Genomic DNA, 23556 nt, shown 5'->3' with positions numbered 1-23556 from the left:
GTGTGTGTGCAGTTGTCTTGTTTAATCTCCCACAGGGTGGAGTGACTTGGGTACTGCTGCAGCCCCAGAAGATAAATTAAATGGCAGGGGGAATGTACGGTGGGCCTTGTGATTTTTTCCCCCCTGCCTACCTACAGTGATGTCTCCCCACAGACCCAGGAGATCCACCTGCTGTGTACTTCAGGCAGGAACACGTTTGCTGCATCAAGTCAGTGTGCTCAGCTGGGAAGATTATATGTGAGCTCTCTACCCTGAGCAAATAGGATGATCAATTTCAAAACTTCTGGGGACTTCAGAAGTGGAGGGGAACATGCCTATGTATCTGTCTGCAGGGCAGCGGAGTTCAAAACAGTGACCAGAGCAGTCAGAGTGGGCATTGTGGGATACCTTCTGGAGGCCACTTAGGGTGATGTAAGTAACGCAGTTGCTCTAACTACGTCTCACTAAGCTCTATGCCTCTTTTGAGGTGGTTTTATTATGCTGCAGCAGCAAGAGAGTTTATATGGTGAGAGGAGCATTGCAGTGTGCACACCTTCACAGTTAGGTCTACATAAACTGCCTTATGTCAAATTAACTTTGTAGTGTAGACAAGCCCTTACACTCCTTTGTAAAGCATTTTGACATATCTGGATGTAAAGCACTATGTGAGACCTGACTATTATTAATGTTATTGGTTACACACACAGTTTGCTAGGAGACGTATGAACTCTGACTATTCATCTTAATGGAGTGTTCAAGCTAGATCTTTGTGATAGCACTTTACAAGCCAACATTAGATTCTTCTGAGTAGCATTCAGAAGATCTGCTTTTATCGAGAGTGTTGGATGCTTCATTCATCTGAAGAGAAATGCTCCAGGATTAAATTTGTAACACCTGAATTTTCCTGTCAAGTATTTGATTATTTCGTCTTCAACTTGTCCTTAACACATTATGACCAATACCATGTTTTGCCAAGAAAGTTTCAATTACTTACATTGAAAACAAGATTTAGGTCTACTTTATCGACTAGCTGACTTCTTACCTAAGTTTCCTGCAGCCCACGAATCCCTGTTTACATCTGCTGCACTACCTTCCTCATTACTCTTCACCATCTCTTGTTCCTTGCTGCCTCTTTGCTGGACCACATTGCTAAGCACTGCCTTATGATCTCGTAATTGAATTACATGAGCGTAAATAGAAGTGCAAAAACCCAATGCTGTTCAAGCTAGTAGACTACAGGATATGGATGAGTAAGTCACTCTTCACTGTGACAAGTTCCCTCAACTCAATACCACTATTTAGGAAACACTCCCACAATCTAGGACAATTCCCCAAACTAACCCAGGCTCCTATAGCCTGACATTCCAACTTACTTCCCAGAACTTGCCAAAACCTAAAATAGCTGCCAAAATTCTCTTGTGATTCCTTATCCTACTCATCCCACATTCCAGAAACATGAAGTCAGGTATTCATACTCATTTTTATTAATTCTGTCATAATGGATCAAACCTTCCATCTTGAGCAGTCAACAGCTGATTTTACATCTCGGTTGACATACTCTGGTGGTTTTTCAACTCAAGGCTCAGAAGGTCAGTTTAATTGGTCTTGTACTGTATACTAAGTTACCTGGGTTTCATTCTAGCTCTACCAGCATTTGTAGCTGTTACACTGACTCTGCCTTCAACAATTTCTACTTATTCAAATCCCAGTACTTAGAAGTCAAGGATAGGATGTTACTGATCTAAACTCGAAATTGCACCACTTTAAATTCTGAGCCTAGCTCCTCCTAGTTGAAGCATCAAGAATTCCAGGTATCTCACTACTTAGTTAAGAAGACATAAGAACTCCACAAAAGTGACAGTATATTGGTCAAGCCAAGACACAAAAGGTGACACAAGGTGGATGAGGCAATATCTTTTATTGAACCAAGTTCTGTTGGTGAGAGAGACAACCTTTTGAGCTTATACAGAACACTTCTTTCTTTCTGCTTGTCTCTTTCACCAACAGACGTTGATCCAATAAAAGCTATTACCTCACCGATTTTGTCTTTCTAGAACCTTTTGATCAACACACCTATAACAAAGCTGCACACAAAAATGTGAGAGTCTTTAAAAAAGTGATAGCAAACCAATAAGGGGAGATGTTTGCCTCTGAGAAGTAATATATGTGATTGATTGTAGAGCTGAGCTAAATGCCAGATAACAAAAGCAGATTGGGATGACATTTGCCAATTTGGATTCAGATGAGCCTTTATGAATTTGGATACTTTCTCATCTGTCTGTATAACTTCTATTAAGTCCACTAAATATATACCTTCAATGTATTCACAATTTGAAAATACCTGAACTTCAAGCCAGTGAAATTAGGGTCAGAGAAAACAGGTGAAATGAAAGAATAAGTACAAAATCATAATTGAAATGAAATTCTGTCCCCATGCTCATCTCAGTTTGAGACTATCTCTAAAAATAATATTGTTAACTGAAAGTTTCAGTTAAGGATTCAGGGCTGGTTGGCTGAAAATAAGCATTGATGTGTTCATCCATTGTAAAATGGGTGTGAACCTTTTTGGTGGTAACATTGATTAGCTTTTCCCTCTTGAGCCCCATAGTCATATCCTTCTATTCTTTCTCATTTTTGTTTGGATCAGAAATAAAAATAAAGTTACAAAAAGACCACAAGAATAGGTTTTTTTTCTAACTTGGCCCAGGACGCTTTGGAAATCTCATGATTTCTGGCTAGATTTCTAGAACTGGACAAAGTGGTTAAGGTTAGAGAGAATTGTAACTGATTATCAAAGGCAAACCATTTAAATTGGAGGTAACATACTTTTCCTATAATAAGTAAGCAGTGTGTAGTGATCATATGCAAATACTATGTATGTGTATAATTTGCATATGTTTCTGTTGTAAGTGTTCTATTTTTATATAACTTGAACATAGAGCTGGGTACAGTATAATTATAAAATGTAACTGAAGTTTTATGTTATATTATTGTATTATAGAAAATTTCAACTAGTTGAGTGTATTCACCCTTCTGGACACATTACAAATTTGAAGCAAACTTTTATCACAATAGATGAAAAGATCTTAAATAACAAAACAGTCCTAAAAAGTTATTCTGCTCCAGACATAAACTCCACTGCTCTCCCACTTAATTTCACATGCATTCCCCATTCTCAAAGGACGATCGTGGGAGCATGGGTGCTTCTTGCAGTGTATTTTGCAGGTCATTAAAGCCAGGCACTGCTAAACCAAAGGGAAAAGCAAATTCCAGAGTGAAAGAACTATCCTATGTGCAATAGATTAGGAAGGAACAGATGTGATGTGATATCACAGCAGTTATGGAGACATCAACTTTCTCCATTGGTCAGAAACCAAATTATTTAAGGCTTTACAAATCTTTAATGAAGCCTTCCTCTGTTCCTCGCTAAACCTAACACATTTTTGTCATAGTATTTGTCTGTAAAGAAGGTCATGTGAGGTATCAAATGAAAGAGTATTATACTGGTCATCATAAACATATGTAGATATGTAAAAAAAATATGTTTAAAACATGTAACCAGGCAAGGTTGATAAACAAGTTTTTCCTAGACAAAGGAATGTTGATTTACATGTCTACCTAGGCCTGTGATGTAAATTAAGCAGTATAAAAGCTGAAACACAGTTGGAGCTGCATTTGCATGGAGGCCAACAGGAAAAGCCAGGCTAACAGGAGGGTGGGGGCATGAGAAATCAGCATGATTAAGACACTAAAAACGAATACCATTGGGATTTGTTTTGTTTCTGGGGTCAAAATGTTGAGTTTTGGAGAAATATAAGGAGAAGCAAAATGACATGTTGTTATCTATCACTGAATGAGCAAAAGAGATAGTGCTTTTTGCAACCATTGTAGCCTGATTTTGGGTGTTTTAGTCATTTGAATGGGGTTATAGGCTCTCCAATTGATCTGAGCAGAAGATAATGAGGTTCTTGTCCCTGAATCAGGCTCCAGAAGAGTTTTATAGGGACCCCGGGGTGCACGACAGGAAGGTTCACAGTGATAGACTAATTTGTTCAATTTTATAAGCTTTTATTACGATAACATAAAATGATAGACAAAAGATTGATTAAAAGAAAATGAATAATCAAATGAAAAGGATTAAAATCTTATTTTAGGGACTCATGTGATATAGATATATATATCTACGGTATGCTTTGGATTAATATACTCACACCCTTCCTTGATGACCTGGTTGAGAGAGATGTTCGGTTCCTCAATTCTTGAGTAGAGGGGTGGAGAGCTAGGCAATACTCGAGGGCTAAGAGCTATAAGGTTAAGACTAACACTACAAATAATACTAAGTATAAACGAAGAAGAAAATTTTAACACTCCCTAAAAGAAGCTTCAAGAAGGAGTAGCTGACGATCGCCCCAATTAACACGATTTGCCCCTTCTTATACCCTGAGCAATATGGGTCCTCCTTCTAAATCCAAACTTGGATTCTTCACCCCCAAATTATTAGGGTATACTCATTCTATAGGCTGGCAGGTTTGTGCGTATTAATGACATATCCACATCCTTTCCAGACGGTTCCAGACAATTCATTTATCTCACCTTTGTTATTTCTGGACCTTTAGTGGGTTCTGTGGCGTACCTGTGAAGTTTACTCGGGGCATAACCTGAGACAGCACCCCCGTTTTGATGCCTCCTGACTTATCTAGGGTAAAGATTATGACCATATATGTCTTATCTTTTAACTCATCATTACTTGTCTGGGCCAAAGGTCCCGAATATATGTATGCTAACTGCCTTAGCTTTCATACAGGATGTGGCCTGTAAGGTACCTTGCATTACAGATATAATACTTTAATATAAATCTATGACTCTATTATAATCAAACCACCATACTTGAATCTATAAGGAATTATATATATGCAAGCTGGCTAGTCCTATAGGCTACACCATGAAAGTTGGATCCTGGACCTGGGGATTGGTGATGCTGAGAGATTGCTTTAGATGAGAATCCTATCTTAGACAAAGGTTTTAGCCTAATAAAAGTTATGATTATTATCTTTAGAAGTATGTTATACTTTTGTTTTATTTGTAACTGTCACTGTTGTCTTTATTCCTACTCACTACTCCCTTGACTCTGTGAATCTCTATTATTTTTTAATAATCAAATTCTCCTTTTACTATAAAGCCATCTCAGTGCTGTGATACTGAGTAGTGTGTGCCTTCTCAGTGGAATCGACATAGTGACCTACTGTTTTGGACTCCCTGAGAAAGTGTCACTGATGGAATTAGATGATCTGATTTGGTCTAGCAATTCCTGGTTTTAGAAAAATGTATGTGACAAGGTAATGGGGCCTAATTGTTAGCTCACCATTGCATGGTATGGCCCTTTTGGAAAAGTTCCAATTTTAATTTGGAAGGTATGATTATATATACACACCAAGGCCTTGGAAACACTGGGAGAGAGGAAGTGGTCCCAAGAGTAAGAAGTGTAAGAGAGGAAAGCCTGTTTGTTTCTTTAAGGGTCTTTAAGGGTCTGGGGCTAAGAGCCTTGCAAAGATGATGGGACACTGCCAACTGAGGATGAGCTGGGAGAAGGAGACTAGTGTAAATACTGCCACATCCTTATTAGCAGGGTAGACTCCAGCAGGAAAAGTTTTGCCTGATGAACCCCCTGAAGCCTGGAGGTTGATTAAGGAAAAAGGGTCATCTCAGAGAGAAGCCAGTTAACCTAGAACTAAGCTCCAGAAAGGAGAGCTGGAGAGACTCCAGTTAATTAGAGAACGAAGGACTAATTCATACATCCCAGTTCCAAAGAAGAAAGCTGCGGACTCTGCTTAAGGAATGATAGAAAGGATTAGCAAGGAAGGAACAGGAAGGGTTCCAGGAACAGAGACTGCTTACAGATACAGGAAAGAATAGTCTGCTGCAAGAAGGGGCCAGAGATGATGAATATCTGAGTAAGCTCTTACTTATACATAGAAATGTAGGGCTGAAAAGGACATCAAGAAGTCATCCAGTTCAGCCCTCTGCATTGTGACAGGATGAAGTAAACCTAGACCATCCCTGATAGTGTTTGTCGTACAGGTTCTCAAAGACCTGCAATGATGGGGATTCCACAACCTCTCCTGGAAACCTAATTACCCTTGTAGTTAGAAAGGTTTTCCTAATATCTAACCTAAATCTCTCTTGCTGCACATTAAGTTCATTACTTTTTGTTCTATCTTCATTGGACATGGAGAACATTTGATCACCACCCCTTTTATAAAAGCCTTTAAACATATTTGAAGACTATTAAGAGGTCGCCCATCAGTCGTCTTTTCTCAAGACAAAGTATGCTCATTTTTTTAACTTTTAATTTATGAGACCCTTAAAAAGTGGGAGGAGAGGTGCTCTTTAATTTAAAATATCTGTCTAGACTTGTTGATAATCTGGATGAAGGGAAGTGAGGCAGGGCTCACCAGCTATGCCACACTTGACTAATGGGGGGCCACTGGAGTGACCTCCACACTACCACAGTGCCATTTCTTTAAGAACTGATATGTGATGTTTAAAAGGCCATATGTTAACTCAGTTTGCAAACACACACGTCTCCTTAAACTAGTTTAGCGCTGATTCCATCCAAAAGCAGTAAAACTTCCTAGGGGCTTTTAAAATAATTAATAGTCTGAGTAAGTTCATTATCATTTAAGATCTATTTTAGCAACACATTTTAATATTCTGGTTTTTGTTGCAGACCTATTTAGATACTGCCATTCATTGATGATAACTCATTTATTCCTCATTAAGTGTTAGGATAGATGTAAATATTCATTACAACGAGACAACAGACTCATTTAACTGCATACAGCACTTGATTATACTCTACAACCATTCACTGGAATGCAAATTTCATTCCACATGGCTCAATTTGGTTGTTATCCTCACCAGTGGATAGAATATCATACCATAATCTGCTGTGCTACTTTTAAAAAAAATACCATGTTATTTAGCACAAGAAACATCACAAAGACTTGTTGATGCTGTAGGTTCAGCTACACTGTATTACAGAGAATAATGGTATCTTAACTCACTGGAGCTGTTTCATTTTGTCTTTTACCTTGTGATCCTGCTTCATATTTATGCCAAAATCAGTTTAACCTTAAACCAGATGAATTTCTTCTTTAAAAAGTACAAGATCTTAACAAATCATTGTAGACATAGACATAAACTTTACTTTATAGTAAAATATATGTGTGCTGCTTCTTCTCCCTCCACCGAACCGAATGTCAATTTAAGCTACCCAGAGGGAATTGAAAAGTACTTTCCATGTCATCTGCTGCAGTAACTACATGTCATTTGAGATATGAAGTAAATTTGAATGATTATTATTATTTTTTGAGTCTTCACATGTTGTCACTACTTTTATAAATACAAAGATTTCTACAAATGTAAAGTAAAAAACTCATCATTCTGATTTTATTACTAAATACCTCATTGCTGAAGTGCTCAGGGTGTTATACAGTGTAGTTAAGGTAAGAAAATGATAGCATCAGCTACATTGAGACTTTACATCTTGCTTTTTCTGAAGGGTGGCTCAGGAGCAGTCCAGGAAAGGAATGGTGACTGAGTCACATGATTGTTCTCAACCACTGCTTTTTTTTTTTTTTTTTTTAAATAGCCTTATTCACAGACCTTCTCCACTACACATCTCCTAAGACATGCAGGAGATGGGTTCTTTCATGCGGCTGTCTGATAGTATGTAAGAGCAGGGTTCTTTACTGTAGTCCTTATAGTAGGTGATATACACTGGATGTGAAGGTAGATACGTGGCAGAAATTGTTGATTCAGTAGCTGCACATCTTCTACATGCTGCAGATCACAGGTTGCTGTGGGAGTCAAATTGGGAAAAGACTGGGAATGAGACAGGGACCGGTGTGGGGTAGACACAGATTTGTTTATGCAGGACCAGTTGCCCCAGTACCTCATGTAACTAGTAGTGAAAGTCTGCAGGGAAGATTTCAGTCCATAAGGTGGAACTGAATCTATCTAACTGTGTCTTTCTAGCCCAGGTTAGAAGAAATCTCGTCTCCTCCCCAACAACTCAATCCATGTAGAGCCTGAATACTCAGGCTTTATGGGAGTAGAGTGACTTTTACCAAAGGTGAACAAAAGACAAGCTTCTTCCTGCATACCTCCTATGCTGTGTTGAATAGAGCATTTTAGAAGGGTCAAGATTATGACATTTTTATAGGTGCAATTGCTAATTTTCTGAAAAACAGCTTTAAAATTCTTGATAATGAATCTCCTTTTTATGTTCTTTCCCCTTTTAATAAAACAAAAAGCAGAGAAATTCCATGCAAAAATATTGGGAATGTTAAATTTGCATAATAGAATCATAGAAGATTAGGAATGGAAGGGACTTCAGGAGGTCATCTAGTCCAACCCCCTGTTCAAAGCAGGAACAGCCCCAAGTAAATCATTCTAGCCAGGGTTTTGTCAAGCCGGGCCTTAAAAACCTCTAAGGTAACCAATTGTAATGCTTCACCATCCTTCTAGTAAAAATGTTTTTCCTAATATCCAAACTAGACCTCCCCCTCTGCAGCTTGAGGCCATTGCTCCTGTTCTGTCATCTGCCATCACTAAGAACGGTCTAGCTCCATCCTCTTTGGAACCCCCCTTCATGCAGTTGAAGGCTGATATCAAATCCCCCCTCACTTCTCTTCTGCAGACTAAACAAGCCCAGTTCCCTCAGCCTCTCCTCATAAGTCATGTGCTTCAGCCCCCAATCATTTTCCTTGCCCTCTGCTGGACTTGCTCCAATTGTCCCCATCCTTTCTGTGGTGGGGGGCCCAAAACTGGACACAATTCTCCAACTCTGCCTTCACCAGGGGTGAATAGATCTGCTGGCAATGATCCGACTAATGCAACCCAATATGCTATTAGCCTTCTTGGCAATAAAGGCACACTGTTGACTCATATCCAGCTTCTCGTCCACTGTAACCCCTCAGGTCCTTTTTTGCAGAATTGCTGCCTAGCCAGTTGATCCCTAATCTGTATCAGTGCACGGGATTCTTCCATCCTATGCGCAGAAATCTGCACTTGTCCTTGTTGAATCCCATCAGATTTCTTTTGGCCCAATCCTCCAATTTGTCTAAGTCACTCTGTATCCTATTCCTACCCTCTAGCATATCTATCACTCCCCCCAGTTTAGTGTCATCTGCAAAACTGCTGAGTGTGCAGTCCACCAGATCATTAATGAATATGTTGAATAAAACAATCCCTAGGCCCAACTCCTGGGGCACTCTGCTTGATGCTGGCTGACAACTAGACATCGAGCCATTGATCTAGCCAGCTTTCTGTCCACTTTATAATCCATTCATCCAAACCATATTTCTTTAACTTGCTGGCAAGAATACTGTGGGAGACGGTATCAAAAGCTTTGCTATAGTCAAGGTATACCACATCCGCCGCTTTCCCCATATCCACAGAGCCAGTTATCTCATCATAGAAAGCAATTAGATTGGTCAGACATGACTTACACTTGGTGAATCCACACTGACTGTTCCTGATCACCTTCCTTTCCTTCAAATGTTTCAAAATGTATTCCTTGAGGAGCTGCTCCATGATTTTTCCAGGGACTGAGGTGAGGCTGACTGGTTTGTACTCATTATTGAGCCTTCTCTAATTGCTGACCTTGTAAGATGCATCAGATCAGGGCTTCTACTTGCACAACTTACCTGGTGCTCAGCAGTCCTCCCTAATTCTTTGCACTTTTTAAATTGGCAGAGCACAAGTGCACAGTATAGTCTACCTCAGAGATGCATTTTGGGCACTATGAATTTTTGACCTATAAGTTTTTGTCCTCATGTGTTCAGCTGTTTAAGCAAAAAAAAAAAAAATCTTTATTTTCATGAATGTGTGTGTATTTGGAAATCTGGCAGTTCTTGTAAAAAATTTTTTTAGTTGAAAAGCAAATTTTTCTTTGAAAAACCGTTTTGGCAGAAAAATTTTGACCAGCCATACTGAATGTCTTTAACTGCCTCTGAAGTTGATGGAAGTTAAAGACACTCATGAGTTTGCAGGACTGAGCTGTTTACAAGCTCAGTGAAAAATCTGGTGTAGAATGTATTGCATGCGCACATTACTCCCAAAGACTAATAACTTGGTCAAACTGAAACCATTTTTCACCAGGACAGTCAGTCACTTTACAGAAAAATCCATTTCCAAGCTATGTTTCAACTTTCTCTGCCATTTTAACCTCAGAAAGAGTTCTGAAAGAGATCTATCTATATCTAGATATAGATTTATTAATGGGGAAAGTGAATTTTTAAACCTGTTTGTATTAAAAAAAAATGGATGAATTGTTTTTGCTTCAACTTTAAAAATAAGGTCTGACAGGTCTCAAGCTTAGAAAATTTCAGCAACTTGAGTAACATAAACCAGAGGATTAGAATGGAAACAATATTACCATCAGATGTGGCTACCACTGCACTAAAATATATCATCACTATCCAGTGCTAGCTGAAAGGGGGGATGCTTTAATAGAAAGGCAGAATGTATTTATTCCCTGGAGCACTATATAAGTGAAGAGCAACAAAGTGTAAAAAAAGTTTAGAATACAGTTTAAAAGGAATTTAAAAATATTTCATGGTAGTTGCATTATGACATACAGTTACTAACTCAAAAGAGAGTATGGACGGAACTGAATTTCCTACCCTCCCATCATAATAATAATAAATAATAATACAGGAAATGTTTCATGTTCCTAAGTGAGTAAACCCAATTGAATTTTTCACTTAACTAAGTGCTATTTATATTTTTTTTCCAAAGTGTTGTACAGTATAATTGGCAAAATGTCGAGGCTGATTCAGTCAAACTGGTGGCATCGTAGTTGACAACATTCTTCAAGTGTTCAAATCTGCATTAGAAACTGAAGACATATGTTGGGGAAGAAAATGGTGTAGGAATGAAAATATTGTTGATCCAGACAGATGGTAACTTTTTCAAAAAAAGAAAAATGAGAGACAGAAATATGACAGCTGAATAAAAGTTAAAAGCAATTAAGACTGACAAGGTAAAATGGGGGCCAAGAAGTGGGGGTGGACTTTAAAATAACTCTTAATAGTTTACTGAAGAAAAGTTGTTCACTTAAAACTCTCCCTCTCCAAACATTTTTTTTCTGATTTAAACAAATAACCACTTTGGGCCCGATCTTGCATTCCTAGGTCCTCAAAACTCCCATTGCCTTCAAGTTTTAGTTGCTGAACAAATGCAGGACCAAGCTCCCAGCTCTAGAGCTGTTTGAATTATTCTTTGTAAATCCTGGGCCTGATTCTCCTCTCACTTACACCAGTGTACATCACACTACTGCCAGCCTTAAAAGTAAAAAAATCCATGAATCTGACCCTCTTCCTCCCCCCCAAAAAAATCATGAGCTGTTTTAATTGTAGTGTCTTTTGATTTTTGTGAACTTCCTATGTGTACCCCAGTGTGTGGAATGATTAGCGTGTTTCCACACTCACAAGTTTACAGTGAGTAAGGCAATTTTGCTCCACTACAGGAGCTCTCATTAGAGGACCCAAGTGAGACTGGAGCCCCATGGTACTAGGCAAAGTAAGAAACAGTCCCTGTCCTGAAGTACTTACAGTCTAATTCAAAGAGCAGTGGTGAGCAAGGAGCTGGGAGTTGGATTTCCCAGACTCATCTAATGTAGGAGCTATCAAACTTCCAATGGATAGGAACAACTCTTAATCTCTGCTGATTTGTGCAGGGTTTAAACTGGTAAAAACCCTCTTTAACTCATTTTAAATTACTTGAGGAATTCAGTCTCCAGAAGTGCTATGTTACACCTCTGACAATGAGGCTTGCTTTTTGGAAAGATCAATGTATTAAATGAAAGTCTGACTTTTTGGAATTTACATATGCAGAGTTTTCCACTCTCTGGATACATAGGCAAAAATCTCCCACAGGTTGCTCTCAGTGTCAACAAACATGGTTTCCCAAACCCTGTTCTTAAAAGGACAGTTCCCTTAACCAAAATACAACAGTATAAAACAAATATTAATATAACATAGATTTGCATCTAATCACAATATAAAATCATTGCAATAATTCTCCCAGGGTCCTTATACTAATTTTTATGCATTTTTTTTCTTCCACCCCACATGGAACATTAGCTCTCAGATCCACAGCATGTAATTCTTCCACTTTATCTATAGGAGGAACCAGTGAGGTGGGAAATCTACTTCTATCATCTCTGTGGGACAACTCATATAGGGAAATGCAACATGCACAATGACAATGGATTGCACAAGTATTTGAGACAACAGTGGAATGCTGGATATCTGAATTCTTGGTTGTTTTCTTGGCTCTCAGAGTAGATTGTGGTTTAGTAACTACAGATAATTTGGCCAAATGCATCACCACCCCCTGCTTGGATTGTCTTGGAAGACTGAACCCTGGATGTAAGATGATGGGCCTCTACCATTTGAGATAAACAACCGGGTCTCCTGGCAGGGGCTCAGTAATGGAGACATAAACCTGTGTAGTAGAACAGTTTGAAAAATGAAATTTCTGTCTGGCAGAAAATTCCAAAATTTCTACTTTATTTTCCATTCCAAATCAAGATGAAAAGTCATGATATCAAAAATTTTCACTAAATGCAGCATTTCATAAAATGAAATAAATTGTTTTAAAAAAAAAAACATAGTAAAATCAATTCAGAAACATCAAAACATATTGTTGTAAATCTGGGTTCCTTGTTTTCCCCTATGGGCCCTGCTCCCTTGCTGACCACATCTCCCATGATCCACATTACTCGCAAAAGTTGACATCACTGAATTATCAGGAGTAATTCCATTGAAGCCAATGGGGTTACACAGATGTAAAACTGGTTTAAGGGCAGATAAAATAAGCCCCACTATTCATTCTGAATTTAGTTCTTTTTCCTGTTTGCAAATCAATCCTGCTTTCTGAGATTGAATTATTCATTTACAAGTATTCACTGAGGGCTTAATTCTGGAACCCTTACACATCCTGGTGAGCACTTGCTCAAGTAGTCCCAAGGAAACCAATGCATTAAGTGCTTACCTATAAAGCTGCTATGGCATGTGGAATATTCTGTTGATTTCCATTTACAAAGATGGTTTTGAATCTTTGTCCTTTATTTCACTCTAGCTGCCTTTTTTTTTCTACATCTCTTAAAATTGCTTATTTTGTCTTATCTTCAAGCTTTTGTGTGTGTACTTGAACAGGAACAGTTGAATTTCATATTATGTATTTTTATGTATTTTCAAATGAATTAATATTGAGGATTTAAAAGAAAAGAAGCCTTGGAAAGCAAAAGAGGAAAATTACAAGTATTGTAAGAAAAGCTAGCTCTAGACACTGAATTCCAAAACAGGATGTCTAATTGAAACTGTTTAATCTGTGTCAGATAACCTCCAATAAAAGAGAGAAATACAGAAATACAATAATTGCTTTGACCTGTGGTGATAAAACAGCATAACTCTGATAAAAACTAGTTTGAATTTATCAGTCATATTTTATTTTCTTTGAATGATTATTTTTTTTCTGCTGACAAGAAAAAAATATGCTTGGTTCAAACATTAAAGAATATATTTTATTTATAGCCATGCAGGCTTGAAATTCTTCATCTTAAATCCATGCTGAACTTTAGAGAAACCTTTAAAAACTCAATTATATTTAGGAGAAGCCATTTCTCCAGACTTCAGGGTCCAAAATCTTAATATTCTAGAATGAGGCCACTTGTTCTGAAAGCCTTGATGTCCATCCCATCCTCCAAACCAGGTTCTCTCCACTAGTTACTTGAAGTTTACAAAAAGACCTTTCATTTTTTATTGTGATCATTTTCTTTCTCTGATATTTATTCCACTAAATGACTTAATATTCAGTGCTATCTTTAAGTTGGGTGTTATTTAAAAAAAGAGGAATAGATTATTCATTGTGAGTATTTCTATATAGTAAACATTCTGTATAGACAATTCAAAGCAAAAATGTATTAAACATATATGCTGGGTGGTACACTGCTTCCCTACTATTTATAGACCCAACACCTCTTTTAATGATTCTTGCAATAAAAATAAAATAAATAGTTGCAGGGCTGACTATCCAGGAACAGAGGGGATATAGCACAATATCCTATGCAATTAAAGCCTTTGAAATGTGAATTATTAAATAAGGCTTTCATTTTAAGAATATCCCATTCCTTTTACTCTAGTTGGAGAGGGTTTATAGAAGGAAACCCCACTGTCTGACTGTTTTTAGTAGGTACTAAATATGGTGGTAACTGTCCCTTTGGGGGAAAATGAGGTATTGTTTCCTAAAAGACAAAACAAGACAAACACAAACAAGAGAGAAAATGCAGCTTCTTACTCTGGTGTGTTAACTCTCACTTACAACCTCATTGCTGGAAAGACACAGATATGGTACATGATCTTATTAGCCACTCCGAAAGCTCACAAACTCATACCAGCATTGGACTGTTCAGTGTATTGCTTTTAGCTACTTCTTTCATCACAGGCTCACAGGTGTGTTGCAGTCTTGGATGGCTAAACCAGACTCTCTTAAATAGAAGACAAAAGGACTGTTATAGGAAAGAGGAGAAATAAGGTGGGGAAGAAAAAGGGCACATGAAAGGAGGGGAAACAGAGTCTCATATCCCAGGAGGTATTTGGGATTTAATCAAAGCCAGTAAATTTGGTGATGTCATTTGGGTCCCCCTCTCTGTCCTGCTCTGGTCAAATCATCTCTCAGGATCAAGACCGTGAAGCCAATGGCTATACCATTGGTATACCAGTTATACCAATAGTGTAACAGTGGACCCTAAGGCCCCATGTGATGGTGTGAGGGCAACCACGATGGTGAAGCTCACTCCTTTCAGCCCACCAGTCCCCTAGACAGAAGTTGTTGTCAGACAGTTCGCAGTTTGTCCTCCAGAGTCTTTCTTTTGAGGACCCAAAAAACAAGTGATATGTGGAATAATCCACTCCTTCACTATCTTGTCCATCACTTAGGTCTAATTTCTGACACACCAATTTTGGTTAATTAATTAAGTTAATTAATTAATTAAATTCCACATTTCATGCCTGGTAAACAAGAGATCTTAACACAGGTCTTGAATTATTTCAGTAGGCCTTTGTATTTGGACTAATTCAGTCTTTGTCTTCCTTTTGCAACTTTTCCCATCAACATCTACTATAGGTTATTGTGACGTTTTATGAACTTTCATTTACTTCTCACAATTAGGGTCAATTTGTATATCCAAACCTACAAAGGACAAAACTCCCTTTGACTTCAGTGGGGCCAAGATTTCACCATATCTAACTAAACCTTGTTTTGTATAACAAACAGGAAAGCTATTGGTGGAGGAGGAGCCAGGCTAATAGGTGTGGTTACATTTTCTCTTTCTATGTGACTGAGCTTCCTGGTCTTTGGGATTGATATTTCAGCAAGTCCTAATACATATGTCTCACTGAAGTGCATAATAGTTCTGGATGTAGAAGTCTGCAGGACTGAGGTCTACCCACCCATATTCAAACTTCAGTGGGACTACATACATGCTTAAATTTCAGCATGTGCTTAAGTGCTTTGCTGGATCAGGGTCCATATCAATAACTCTGAAGCAGCTCGGTAGAGTGAAAACAAGAAAATGATCCTGATCCTGAACCATTAAAATCAATGGGTGCTTTGCCATTGACTTTAATGAGCATAGGATGAAGCCCAATATCTGACAGGTTACAGTTGTCAGGCTAACTTGGGAGATTCTGATGTAGTAAAATCCCATCTTTGTTCAGCATGTTCTCTTTCTTGGCCAAGATAAGCAAAGCCAGACCTGCTGTGTCTGAGTTTGAAATGAGACATAAGCACCTCCAAATTGACCATGTTGGCTTTATATATTTAAAGGCCTGCACAAAGTTTCAGAGAAAAAACAAACTTTGTATGTATTAGTGTGAATATACTGGAGGAGAACATCCACGAATGTTTAAAAGGCAGCTTTTCAATTATTTACTGTATGAGGTGAAAGTTGCTCTGTAAACACACAACTTTTTCACAAAACTTGTTACTTTACTAGTTCATGAAGCATTTTGGTTTGATTTTTTTTTTCTTAAAACTGATATGGATCTGATGTTTGTCAAAGGCCAAATTAAAGGTGACCAATGTGTCAAAGAAAGCAAGTAACTTAGATTATGGTTTCTGAAACGTGGGAGCTCATTCATTTGAACTATACAAAGTGTTTCCTTGTAATAGTTTGATTCATACTAGGAGTCCAATCTAATTAACCTACAGTACTGGTGATATATAGGTTGTGTCCAAGTAGATGAATATCTTACATAGACATTGCTCACACACACAACTGTGCTCAAAATGTGTCTTTCTTTTTACCTGGTTTGATTCACCTAGTTACAGATTTCTTAATAATAAAATAAACAAAATATTTCTGACATTGCCCTATTTATGCAAGTTTCTGTGTTTACCATAGACAGTCACTGGCTGAGTTCCTTCCTCAGAAAAAGCAAAGTAAAACTCATGTAAAGGGTAGACACCTACTAGCATGTAGTGTGTTTAAATAAATAAATAAAAATGCAAATTTCAAATGATGAATAAAAACACTGAATACTTGCACCAAACACCTGCCTTGTATATTTCAAATGCCATCTCAGTGTTGGCTGCACAATATTGGCTATGTACCATCTACCACAATTAAGAACATAATATGCATATTAATTTTTTAATTCTAAAATAAAAAAGAGGAAAACTTCTTATGCTCTTGAAATCTAATGAGCTTATCATCCTCTTATAAATTGAATCACATCTAAAGTTGCATGTGAAGTGAAGAAAAGAAAATATTTATACTAATGAAACTGTAATACCTTAATAATGTCTCTGAAATAGGCAAGAATATACTTCTTATCACTAACTCCTGACACATGCATAACACAGTTTAGTTTTCATGATAATTTAGACTTAAAACAATGAGGGTGAAATTTTGGCTCTGTTGAATTCAATGACAAAACTCCCTTTGATTTCAATAGGACCAGTTACATTTTAAAAGATATAATGTAGTCTGGCTTGAAAATTTATGAAAGAAGCTCTAATCTTATTGAACTCCTCCATTTTATCATCTGTGCTAGATTTTCTCATATGAGGCATAAACTGTGAGATCTGTTATGTATGCATTATTGGCTCGTTTCTTTCCTTTCCTGTTCCTTTGTCTATTTTGTTTGCAATCATTTGTTCTGATAAGCTGGTTTGAAATGGCATTTTATCCAATTTACAATCTATTCAAGCATTGTATGTTACCATGAAGATCTGCTCTCTTCTTTTAATTGTTCTCACTATCTATATAGATGTACAATTCTTCTTTTGAGCGCTGCTAAGTTATTGGCCTCAGTGATTCCTTGCAGCAGTTAATCCATGGGCTACTTGTGTTGTGTTGCATGAAAAATGTATTTCTTATCAGTTTTTAAATTGTTACTTTTTAATTTTATTGAATATTCTCTTATTAATATTTTGAGAGAGGAGATCCTGAGTCACTTTCTTTATAATATTCATTACTTTGCATACCTTTAATGTGTCTCCTTTTATTTATGTCCTTTCTAAATTAAGGGCTTTTCTACGAGGCATGGCAATGAGCAATACAGGGATGTGATTTCTAAAGTGCACCAATATGCTGCACACTAACTGGCCCATGTAAACACTGCTGGCATGAACTAAAAATTCCCTAGTGTCCATTCATGTAGCCTCATTTCAAACTGTCCACTTAGTATGCAACATGTTGCTGTGCTGTAGAAATAACATTCCTTTGATGGCCATGCTGTGTAGTCAAGTCCTAATTGTTCCAATCTTTTCATTCTCTGTTCCTATGAAGTATTTTCTCAAGTTCTTTAAGGGATTGTGCATGGTATGTGTGCATATATACAGTCCTTTAGGGAAGTTGAAAAAATACTTCCATATGAAGACAGAATGAAAAAACTGGAACAATTCGAGCTTCTCAGTATGTGCACATTATCTTTCTAGCACCTATTTATCTATCTACCTAAAGAATGTAAAATGTTCATCTGTATGTTATGCTATCAAAAAGGCGGAACTCAAACTTTCCTCTACTTATAGACAGAAAACATTTGAAATTGTGATCTAGACTTATATGATGCTGGAGTTCATATGTCAGTTAAACAAGAAATAAAATACCATGAAGTATTTTGATGTTTCTAAAGTGGGGACTGCAATTCAGCCAAAAGAATCGTTGCCCAACGTTAATTACAAAGGAGGTATTTGGGATATTGGCATATGGGCAACGTGTGAAGCCCATGAATGTAAGCGCATCTGGCTGGGATGCCTTGCTCATCAACAAAGATAAATTTAACTGACAAATCAAAAATCTTCAAATTATTGTGAGAGAAGATATGCAGTATGAACTCTGATTCAAAAGCATATAGTTCTGCAAAAAGGATGACAGGAAAAGGGAACAAAGAACTTTGGCAAGCTCTTCTGCTAGACACAGAGTGGGCTCAAAAGCTGTTTTCAGAAACATTGTCAAAGAGTTGTTTTTTGGGTTTTTTTCCCCCCACCTGGGTGCGGTGGCACAACTAAAAGCTGACAGTTATGACATGCAGCTGGGAGCAGCTGTGGTTTTTGTGGGTAATGATGCACCATGTCAATGAGAAGAAAAGGAGAGAGAGAGAAGGACCTCCTGTGTTATCCCCCCACTCCTGCAAGAGATAAATGTTGTCTTTTTCAGATGTGGGACCCAGTCTGAGTTAAATCTGCAGCAGTTCAGAGGCTGCAATAGATTTCATAGGCCCTGTGCATAGAGAGAAGGGGATAAACGTTCATGAAGCATATATAGGGCAAAAGACTGTCCCCAATGCTAACATTCTCATGACTGTTGTGTAGATGTGGGTGTCTTATGTACTCCCATTCTCTCCCAGTCTGTCCATCATGCTCAAAAGTTAGATCGTGTGTGTGTGGGGAAGGAGGACTGAGCTAATGCACCTTTACTTCTGTGTTATATTGGGTCAGGATTTGGCCCTAAGTCTGCAGCAGTTAACTTTTCTCATGTAGAACTTGCTTTTTTGGCACCTTGAAGCCATAACTTTTTTTTCTCTTTTTAGATAAATCGGACCTTGTGTGTTTTATTGCCACTCAGAACCTGTAATTAAAAATGTCAGCAACACATCCATATGTCCTCTGGAAGTAATCAAGAAACCATACCCAATTCATCTTTCAGTCTCCTGCGCACAAAGAGCAGCAGACAATGCTTTATCAACCAAAATAATTGGACTTGTAATAGATGAGGCATCAGTAATGACTGAGAAAAGGATGGTGAACTTTATTAACTTTGCAGGTTCTGCGGATGTATGTTGTCATGATACAGTTGATTTGTCCTTGTAAGCCCTTTTCTGCAAAATAGCATTAAACAGATGCTTCCTTTTCTCCCTGGTTTATTTTAAAAGACCATTCAGGTTACTGGAACCTTGGAATGGATTAATAGTTGGAAGAAACCTGAAATAAGATCTTTTCCAAAATTATTAGCTAAGACCAATGTTCAGCCTGAATTGTCTATAAATATCTTCTCTCATCAGTTGAACCTGAAATAGACATATGAATTAATGGATCAAAGAGTTGATGATAATGTGGAAAATAAACAAGCATCTGGAAGGCCATAAGAGAAGTAAAACTGCCAACCTTCCTGCATGAGTCTGTGTTCCATGTTTCCTTTTGGCATAGAGGTAGATGGGAAGTAGAGAATGCACAGGGGAGTGGCCACTATCAGTTTTAAGCATCCATCCCATTGTTTACCCAGGAGGCAGTCATGGGCTCCAGCTGCAACTAAATCCCATGGATTTAAAGATCAGCATTGGAGTCGATGCATAGACGGTCTTTGCAAAGCCATTGGATTTGGGTGACAGTTCCTCCTTCCATCCTCTCTTAGGGTATGTCTATACTGCAGCTAAGAATTTGCTTCTCAGTGTGGGTTGGCCCCAAATCATTGAGTGAAAAGGTAAACCTGTAAATCACTCTTGATCTGAGGTTAAAATGAATTCTGCAGAAGATTATTCAGAAAATAATGGGCAATGAATTGTAGGTTGATGTCTGGCATAAGTACCAATAATTGCTGGCTTTATATTAAGCCAAAAAGAACTTGCACATGTTCTGTAGAATTGTTCATAAATAATCTATATATATTCTGGGAATATGTAATTAGAAGAATAAATATGGCACTGTACTTAGTCTTGACTCTGACCTCAATATCTTTTTCACTGGAGAATTAGATTTCATAATAAAAATTAACAAAAGCAAGAAAATTTATCATAAAGTAAATTTAATTGCATAGGAACTAAGAACGTGACACTGCATCTCTGAGGTTGCTATAAATTATACCAGAGGTTATTTTGGCTATCTCCAAGATTGGGGAAGTGGAACGGTGGCTTAGAGCCACTTCTCCCCCTCCCCCACTTAATTTCATGCTAAGCACAGTGCAGAGAGATGTCACGACCTTCCTGGCTTTTCTTTAGAGTAATACGATTATATATGCCACTATACATAGTCTTGTGAATGATGTTTTAAAGATATTATGAAAAAGCTCTACATGGCTATAATTTTCAGAAGTGTTTTCTAATTTTGTGAGCCTCAATTTTTGGATGCCATATCTGAGAAACTTTGTACTTGATTTTCCCAAGCTAATGTCACATTTACCATGCTAGAGGCACCTCTGTCCCTTCTCAGAGGTGTCTCTGAATGCACTCCCCCATGTGTCAGGTCTCAGGCCTTCACCTCTCTGTGGGTGGAAATCCTCAGTTCGTCCCCGTGGGCAGAAATCCTCAGTTCGTCCACTCTGAGACCTAGGATCTGGGTTACAACCATCTGAGTACCAGCTGTGATGAATTCAGTAAGTCCAACTGGAATTGAATCCTGCAAGGGTTTCTAGTTGGAAACCAGCAACTGGAGTTGATTAAAGTCACTCAAAATATCATCTTCCTCCCAAAAAAATATGTTTCCCAAAAGGTATGTAGCACTTCGAGAGGTATATTTAAAATAACAAAAAGTCCTACACACCTGTTCTCTAACCTAAGATTAATCTCTCTTTGAGTCTGGCATATTTCATATCCGAGTTGAGAGAACCAGCTCACATAGCTTGCAGACTTCTCCCTTTATCTCTGTGTCAGACTGTCAGCCTTTTCACTGACACAACCTGGTAAGTCTTTCTTCCTACTTACCCCCCACACCCTCCATTTCTGCCAGGGGCACCTTTTAACTACTTAGGTTCTTTTTTAAAAAATCTTTTAAGCTTTCGTTTGACCCTGGGCATAGCCGTGGGAAAAGTAAAATATCCTAGCCTGGATGGAACCAGGTAGATAACGTCTTCCCCCAATTGATGCCACGGTAACAAGGGCTGAACTCCCTTGAAGCTGTATATGTGAGGCTGATTTATCTGTCACTATTTTACCTTCCCTACGTGGCCCCTCAACAACCCCTTTACAACCTCCTTTGACTTAACTCTGTGCATTCACTCAGGCAAAGTCCACAATTAAACAGGGAAAATGAGTCACATATAATACTCATAAGAAATAATACATACCTTTTCCCAGCTCATCACACCGAGAACTTAGATTGTAAGTCTTTGGCACAAGGACCATTTTTGTTGTTCTGTTTGTACAAACACCTAGTATAACAGGGGTCTTGGTCCAAAATTGGGGCTCCTAGGTGCTAAAACAGTTTAAAAACAAAACAAAAACACCTATTGGTGACTCAAGCTGGACACCTCAAATTTGAGGCACACAAACGTAATGAACAATTTCTGAAAATTAAACTGCATATGCAAAGTCATAATTCATTTGATAAACTCTTTGATTAATATATGTTCTATTTTTAAAAAATGAAATGGAATTTTTTTTTAAAGCATTGCATTTGTGAGCTCCAGTTCTACCTTCACCACTTACATGTTAAGTAGGGTATTGAAGTACAAGATAAATTAATTGTCCTAAGAAGTGAATTGGTTACACTGTTCTCCTTACACTGCATAGTGCAGTTATACAATCACTCCTCTCAAATACACAATTCAAATCAGAATTTATTTTTATTTTTTCACATCTCTTCTAGTATAATTGCAATAATATCACTGATTGTTGGCACTCAAAATTCTGTAAATGTTTCTTTATAATCTAGTAAAATGTTTTGACATGGCATTAGCAAGCTGGGGAAAATAGCACAGGGGAGAAAAACATGTATTGCTATGGGTTTAGTGATAACTAATGATGCTAATTCAGTGGAACACATTTATAATTGAGTACATATTTGTTTTACACAAAACATAACTATGGCTGAAGTTTTGCAACAACTTGAGTTTAACTTCTTTAAGGCTTTGGTCCTCATCTCTCCCTCCTTAACCATAGATAGATGGTAGGGTTTCCTGTGCACAGGGGGGAATGATCCATGGAAAAAAAAATTCCTCCATATACAGCTGCACGGGGCTCCAGGAAAGATATATCTTCAGATCCAATAGGCTTAGCAAAGCTTTCAAGGTCTCCTCCTGAAGCAAGCAGAGGGAGGTGTTCAGGAAGACCATGGTTTGGTCTACACAGTTTGTGTGCTGGTATAGCTACATCCTCACCCCTGATGTAGTTATAGCAGTACAATCCCTATTGTGGATTTAATTTTATGTGTATAAGATACCTCACACCATTCCCTTTCTTGCACGGGAAAAATTTAAACGCACATTTTTGATGGTATAACTTCACCCAAACTGTGAGGGAGTTGTGCTGCCTTCGCTGCATTGGCACGGTTAAATCAGTGCAATTTTTGTGTGTAGACAAAGCCTCAATCTTTGTTCCTTTTGGCTGAGTGGCTACAGACAACATCCTTGCTTCACTTTTTCACCAGCTGGGGAGGGTGCAAGCATCTTGGAGAGAAACATTTAACATGGATAGATGTTCATAAGTATATTTATTTCTAAACAATGTTGATTTTTCCATATAGGTAGAGATGAGCCTAAACTACAAAACTTATATTCAGATTTTGAGCAGACAAAAGTTTGAGGGGCTTTAGATCAAGAATTTTAATTATGTCTATTATAAATTCATATTTGGATCTGGTTTCAATCTTCTAAATTCTCCCTTCACCTGGAAGTTTGGATTTTGGTTTGGGCATCTATCTGACTTAAATGGAATGAAAGTTAGAATGCATTTTAGTAATTCAGGAGTTTCATTTCACTTTGTTATGAGTGGAGTTTCACCATAAACAGGTTCTGCAGTAGTATCTAGTCAATAGCGATGAAAGTGTCTCATTGTAATAGTAGCTACTAAAGTCAATGAATACTGCCCCCTGTTATGTGACTGGATTTAATCTTTTGCAGCCCTGACCTATACCTGACAGGAAAGGAAGATTTGTCTTACCAGCATTCATGTATGCCTCACCTTACTTGTGCCCAAGTAGAGTGAGAGAGAGAGAATGAAGTGTTATCTATACACATTTTTTGTACCAATCTAACTATTTCAGTTAAAGGACTGATTTTTTTAACAAAATAATTAAACTGGTACCAACCCTATTGTATACGCAGTTATACTGGTGTAAAGGTGCCTTCTA

The 23556-nt window shown here is 37.8% G+C and overlaps 1 long non-coding RNA gene across 2 annotated transcripts in view; it reads left to right on the top strand.

The window, feature by feature from the left end:
- The window catches only part of LOC137166277 (uncharacterized), a 187485-nt gene that overhangs the window by 54527 nt on the left and 109402 nt on the right, over positions 1-23556 (top strand). The window contains exon 4 of one of the 2 annotated variants that reach the window (XR_010923619.1): positions 19086-19373. The exons of the other annotated variant lie outside the window; for it this stretch is intronic. This is a non-coding gene — a long non-coding RNA (uncharacterized lncRNA). Of the gene's footprint in view, positions 1-19085; positions 19374-23556 lie in introns of those variants that run through there. 2 annotated transcript variants of the gene reach the window in all.

The sequence above is a fragment of the Emydura macquarii genome, unplaced genomic scaffold (assembly GCF_026122565.2).
Source record: "Emydura macquarii macquarii isolate MOO-44397 ecotype Brisbane River unplaced genomic scaffold, CSIRO-AGI_Emac_v2 contig_2825, whole genome shotgun sequence".
Lineage (NCBI taxonomy): Eukaryota > Metazoa > Chordata > Testudines > Chelidae > Emydura > Emydura macquarii.
The sequence above is the reverse complement of the archived record's forward strand: the minus strand, read 5'-3'. Positions and strand labels throughout refer to the sequence as shown.